The sequence below is a fragment of the Megalobrama amblycephala genome, linkage group LG3 (genome assembly GCF_018812025.1).
Source record: "Megalobrama amblycephala isolate DHTTF-2021 linkage group LG3, ASM1881202v1, whole genome shotgun sequence".
Lineage (NCBI taxonomy): Eukaryota > Metazoa > Chordata > Actinopteri > Cypriniformes > Xenocyprididae > Megalobrama > Megalobrama amblycephala.
This window is the reverse complement of record NC_063046.1, coordinates 55,392,544-55,399,357: the sequence shown is the minus strand read 5'-3', so window position 1 is coordinate 55,399,357 and position 6,814 is coordinate 55,392,544. Positions and strand designations below refer to the sequence as shown.

The 6,814-nt window shown below is 34.1% G+C and overlaps 1 long non-coding RNA gene across 1 annotated transcript; it reads left to right on the top strand.

The window, feature by feature from the left end:
• Positions 1-713: 713 nt before the first annotated feature.
• On the top strand, positions 714-6,139 carry LOC125265729. Its single transcript, XR_007184341.1, has 4 exons — positions 714-2,008; positions 2,174-2,239; positions 2,407-2,488; positions 5,798-6,139. It is a non-coding gene; the product is annotated as an uncharacterized LOC125265729 (long non-coding RNA).
• Positions 6,140-6,814: the final 675 nt, after the last annotated feature.

The following is a 6,814-nucleotide window of genomic DNA, read 5'->3' as shown; positions in this document are numbered from 1 at the left end:
GAGGTAACATATTATATAATGTTGTAAATATAACATTCGCACAATGTTTCAATAAAACAAAGGAAGAACATTCTCTCAGCAACATTAGGAGAACGCTATAAGAACATGATTGAGGTTTGAGGTGATGAAATGTTCTGTATAAAATGTTCTTCTAATGTGACATATTAACAAATCTAGAACATTTCATCTGCAACATTTTAAGGATGTTTTGAGGATGTTATTATAACAGATTATTCAAAGTTGTAAATATTCACTAATTTTTTATAAATATTCACTATTATTCATTCCTTAAATTGAACAATCTCAGAACTAACATTATATTGTATTATTAAACTTGAGTTCTCAATGTACTATTGAAATTAATTTCTGCACAATTTAATGTTTTCTTTTTTTCTACAATTGAAGAGTTCGGATGCAAAAGCCTGTGCAAGTGGCATCTGAAATTTTCTTCTTAAATTAGCATTTTTGTCAAGCTTGTATGTTTAGGTTCAGTAAATTTCACTTTAATGGCAATTAATAGGTCCTTTTCATCGCCATTAAAGTGTAATAAGCTTGATAAACATGCTTGTTTTATAAGAAAATTTCAAATGGCACTTAAAGGCTTTTGCATCTGAAGTCTTCAATTATTATTGTACATAACTGATATAGCATTGTATTAGCAACAATTTCCTTCACTGTTTTGTTTCTTTATGCTTTATTAAAAGAAAAAAAAAAAGAAAGAAAGAAACTTCCCCCCAATGTTCAAGACATGGTTAGCTTGGTTTATGTAAGAATGGAGAATATACAATATTGCCACAATGTTCCATAATAAAGGAGTAACATTATCAAAACAACATTTGTAAAATGTGGATATTATTCCAGATTGTGATGAAGTTTGGGCCAGATCATCATTACATCTGGCACTTCTGTTTTGGTTCTGGGTCTGGCTGGCATCATGTTTTAACACCATTGTGTGAAACAGCATTGGGCTGAACTCAAAAGAAACAACATATAATAAGATACAAAATATAATAAGAAACAAAAGATGAAATGCATTATTTTAGCTGAACACTGGCTTGACTGCAAAAGTGAGATTAATTCTGGGGGAAGGGAAAGTCTCGTATTTGGCTGAACTGTTGCGCGAACGTGTTTACCATAGGGCAGGGATGGGCAACTTTGATATTGACGAGGGCCAACATTTTTTCTCCTTGATACCTGGGGACCAGATTACTAATCCACACTCGCACCTTTTACACTGTCTTACTCAATTTACTTTTTACTAAGGGAAATTTATGTATAATTAATGTCATTTGTTTTAAAAAGATTGTATTAACTGTAGCCTAAATGGGGAAACTTTGTTTTCAGTTGGCAAGCAATATTAAAGGGATAGTTCACCCAAAAAAAAATTAAATTCTGTCATCATTTACCTACCCTCAAGTTTCTGTTGAACAAAGAAGATATTTTGAGGAATGTTTGTAACCAGGTTGCTTTGGGTCTAATACTATGGAAGTCAATGGTGCCCCAGAACTGTTCAGTTTCCCACATTCTTCAGTTTTATTAACAATATTAACATCTCAATGGCATTTTCTGTAAATTTGCAACAAACAAATGTAGCTACAGTTTATATTTGATTACAAGGTTAGAGAACATTTTCAACTCAGCCTCGTTAAAAAGTGCTTATTTTAAAATATGACAATCTACTGGGTGTTTACAGGAGACGAGAGGCGCTGATTGGGCCATGGTAAATCGATGCGTAAATCCACCAATCACAGCGTGCTTTTCTCGTGACGTAGGAACATTTGAAATTGACGAACAGCGCGAATGGTAGTTGAAGAAATTGGCGCAAAATGTCCCTGGTCTGATTGTCTTTTTGACGGAAAAAGCGAGTACGGACTCGTTCACAAACAGAGTCGCGGCAGATACAGAGTTGTGATGGAGGATGTTTTACCCGCTGGGACAGTTTGTGGCCCAAACAACAGAACTGTCTCCTGGTCAACGGAACTCTGCCCTCAACAATAAATACTGGAATGTAAGTTTTTAAATGTCTTTTTCAGTTTACATCTTTCGTTTATCCTTTACGTATACACTAAAATCCGTTAGATCTTTCTTAGAATGACATGACAATTACATTAATTGTGGGTGTAACGTTATACTGCTTTAGAATAACAGCTAACTTAGATTTGTTTTCATCCAGAATCCAAACGGCCTAATTAAATATGGACACTGATGATGCAACAAAAAGTCTTCATTTACAACAAAGGTACTTTAATCCGTCGTTATGCGATATTGTGTTCTATATGAATACAGATACTGTGCATTTGCTACTTAAAAGTGTTAATCTGATTATTTCTTTTTAACTTAAATAATAATATTTAAGTAATTCATAAAGATGTTGAAATGGGAAAGATATGTTTTAATTTTTTTTAGGTACTTTGGGGCTGACAGACAGCCATTGTGAAGGACACAATCTGGCAAAAATTTACCTGCAGAAGTGAATGGGAGGATATGGGTAAGTGGTTTTGTAAGTTTTGTTGTAAATCTTAATAAAATGTCCTTTAGAAACAGTTTGTAGTAATTATTTACTAATATTTTCAAGAAAAAAAATATGTTGGTTTAAGAAATGCAACATATTGTTAACCTATTTGAACATTATTATTATTATTATTATTATTATTATTAATAATATTATTATTATGTTTTCCTCCGAGACTAAATTTTTTAACCCTTAAAGGATTAGTTCACTTTCAAATGAAAATTAGCCCAAGCTTAAAGGCCTTTGCACACTGAGTCCAAAATTCGCATGCGAAACTTAAAATAAAAAAATAAATTCGACCTCACGTTATGTCAATTGCGTTTGCACACTGCCTCCGAAACTTTCGTCCGTCAAAAAAATATTCGGATCAGGTTCGATTTTCTGCATTTTTCGCATCCGTGGCATGCGTTTTGAGAGACGTTTTGACAATTCAGAGCCACCGTACGCGAACGCAAAAATCCAGAATGCCATCTGACAAGTTGATCCACGTCTTCTACAGCACAAAACAGCAGCGCTTAAAGGGCATATTGCAGGTTAGAGCATCAGTGATTCAATGTATAGAAAAATAATGTATTAAATAGATTTTCTTGAAAAAACACATATAAATACGCTACATAGGCTTCTGGAGTCGTTTTTTGTGAGAGAATTTTACTTCCGCATCTGAAAAATGCCAAATCGGAAGTGACGTAACTCAAGGGAGCGCGATCAATATAAACAATAGGAAAACAATGGATCGCAATGACAGTTCGGATGCTGAGGAAATTGTAAATTTTTATTCATACTCGTATCACAAACCACAGCCATACAATTAGCCTGCTATGTGTTTAAAAGAGCAGGGACAGACCAGGATTAGACAAAAATAACGGTCAAAATAGACAAATTGAGCTGTTGTGTGAGGAGAAGCAGTGGAGAACAGGGTAGTGACCGATGTTAGCTTAGCTAACGATATGTGCTCAGATCACAATATTGTACAGATTATTATCATGATTCAGGCAATAGCAAAGCTAATGGTCATCTAGGAGTAACGTTATTGATTACTAATAACAGAATGTAATAAACCTTGATCAGGCCTATGTCACACGCGTTAATATCCGTCCACACTAAAGTTAGGTGATATAGCGGTTTCTCATCACGACTGATTTGGTAGTTAGCAAATTAAATAATAAAATAATAATAATAATAATAATAATAATAATAAAGATTTACGGTGCACAATTCACGTGTTCATCAAGCTGCATCTCTGACTGATCCGTGATCATGTCTCCCGCCGGCGGCCGAACGTAGTTTATGTGTTTCATGTAATGTTATCCTTTATTCATTAATTCTGTGTTATGAGTTTATTCCGTGCCCATTCACTGATAGTGTGAGGATGTATATGACGCCATGATTATGTAGTTGTGTGAACTTGAATGTATATACGTTTACAGTCAAGTTTATATACATGGCATGAATGAAATTGGAGTATTTACATTACCAGCACATAATTCAAAACTGTTTTGTGTGAGTGTGAGACTGTATGTATGTGTACATAATTTGTATTCATCAGTGTTGAAATTGATTCAAGTAAAAATGGTGAAGAAGCATCACGTGTGTAAGTTTATTCATTTAATATCATTATTTACAGTAGTATTACAATGTTGAACTCCATCATATCGCCAGGATGATAATCCTTCGGTCTATAATGAACACGTTTTTTCGATGCAGATGCAGAAGTGAAGTCCTGTCTCTTCACCTGCACAAAACACACCCCGGCACGGAAGATAGCAGCGTCCTTTTTCTTGTTATTAAACCTTTGGACTCGATGTCCAGACAGGCTGGAGTTTGTGCAACCTCCACAAACACAATAATTTACCATGACGATGATAAATAGAATACAAAAACTACAGAAAACAAACTAATTCACGACCGCTGTCACTGAATACCAGCCTACTCTGCACTGAATCAACACAGAGCTCGGCGATCGACTCCCTTGAGTGACGTAATATGACGCGACGCTGAAAAAAAAGCGTTTTTTACAGAGACTGTCACTTTATCTACTAAATTCATGCCCTCATGTCCTGCAAAACATGTTTAAACCCTGCAGTACCCTTTTATATGGTATTTTTGTACAAGGTTATATATTCATCTTGAAAAAAATGTTTAACCTGCAATATGCACTTTAATGACAAACAACGTGCGGTTAATGAAGGCCTTCTGAAGTGTGAAGCGATGCATTTGTGTAAGAAAAATATCCATATTTAACAAGTTATGAAGTAAAATATCTAGTGCTCTGGCCAAAGCTAGATATTTTACTTCATATACACCTAGGATGGCTTGGGTGAATAAAGCTTGGTGTCATTTTCAAGCACCAAACACAGACCTTAAGACTGTTCTGAAGTTCAGTGCTATCATTTGTAACTGATCAGACTTAACAGTTGTCATATACAGTGTTAAATTGGGCAACCCTTTGCAGAATCTGAAAATGTGAATAATTTTAACAGAATAAGAGCGATCATACAAATTGCATGTTGACACAGTATTGAGAACTTGCAGTTGCAACTTTTTATCTCACAATTCTGAGAAAAGTCAGCCAAAAAAAAGCAATTGCACAATGACATTGACATTGTAACTCCCAATTGCGAGAAAATGTCAGCAGTTTATGTTTTTTCTTATTCCATAGTGGAAACAAGCGTCCATACGCACATACTGTAGCTCATATATAACGTGCAGATTGCAAACGGAAACCTCCAGGAGCACAGAAACTTGTCAACTGTCCTATAACTTAAAAATAACAAAACAGTGTAGAAACTGAAAGTTATGGCATATATTTTTCTTTCTGCTTTTAAAGTAACTAAAACCTACAACTTCACTATTAGCAAAGAGATGCTACACTGGTAGGATTAATTCACACACACAGTTGCTCTCGCTGATGCATTCAAATACAGTGCTACTTTATCTGTATCTAAATGAAAAGAAAAGCAGAAATCTGTAAGAGATGTAACGATCCATAGACAAAATAACTGATGAAAACTAGCTATGGTGTAGCAATAGAATTGTTGGCAGCGTTCTGCTGCAGCTCTGCACAAGTTGACTCGAGTTCGAGTCTCGGTTCAAGGTTCATGCTTTTCAAGCCAACATCAAAGTTTGTAGTTGTGTTATTAACATAATGGATTAAGTAGATGTGTTTTAAATAGCAAACAGAGTAGATACTTAAAGTATTATATCTATTGAATATCAATATTGTTTGCGATCTTAAAATGTAATATGTATTTTTTGTTTACACTGTTGTATGCTCCTCTGTTATAGGCTCTGAGGAAAAACTCTACACACAGACGCTCTACACACATAGACGGCTCAATGCTGCTAACTGGCAGAGCAGCTGGAAAACTAAAAGACAAGAAAACTAGAACGTTAATACGGATGACTGTATTATTTTTCTGCAAGAACCAGGTCATGCAAAGACAGTGATGAGCACTCAGAGCAAACACAGCAGTCAGACGCAGGATTACACACTGGACTTTAGAGTTCTTCAACATGTGATGTTGGACATTTACTGTTTCTAGAGCCAATAATTTATGTGGATGCCATTTATAGACCTGTTAGATTTTGTTTTATTTTTGAGATTAATATAATTGTATGTTTTAACAATGTTATAGCTAAGCTTTTTCTTTCTTTCTTTTTTCTTTTTTGAATATTTAGGAGAACATTCTGGGAACAAAAATAAAACTTCCTGTTAAATAACTATAAGAATGTTAGGGGATAATGTTCTAATGTTATGACTAAACATTTATAGAAGGTCATCGCAAAACGTTTTTAGAGTGTTTTGTAGAGAATGTTATCTTACCTTTTTAGAAGAACATTCTAAGAACAAAAATAAACTTTCCCACTACAAACTTTATAAAAACATTGGGAAATAATGTTCTAACAATGTTATGACTAAACAGTTTTAGAATGTTTTAGAGAATGTTATCCTACCTTTAAGGAGAACATTCAGGGAACTAAAATAAAACTACCCACTACAAACTTTATAAAAACATTGGGTAATAATGTTCTAACAATGTTATGACTAAACAGTTTTAGAATGTTTTAGAGAATGTTATCCTAACATTTAGAAGAACATTCAGAGAACTAAAATAAAACTACCCGCTAAAAACATTATAAGAACGTTAGGGAATAATGTTCTAAGAATGTTATCGCTAAACATTTGTAGAATGTTTTTTAGAGAATGTTATCCTAACATTTAGAAGAACATTCTGGGAACTAAAATAAAACTACCCGCTAAAAACATTATAAGAACGTTAGGGAATAATGTTCTAAGAATGT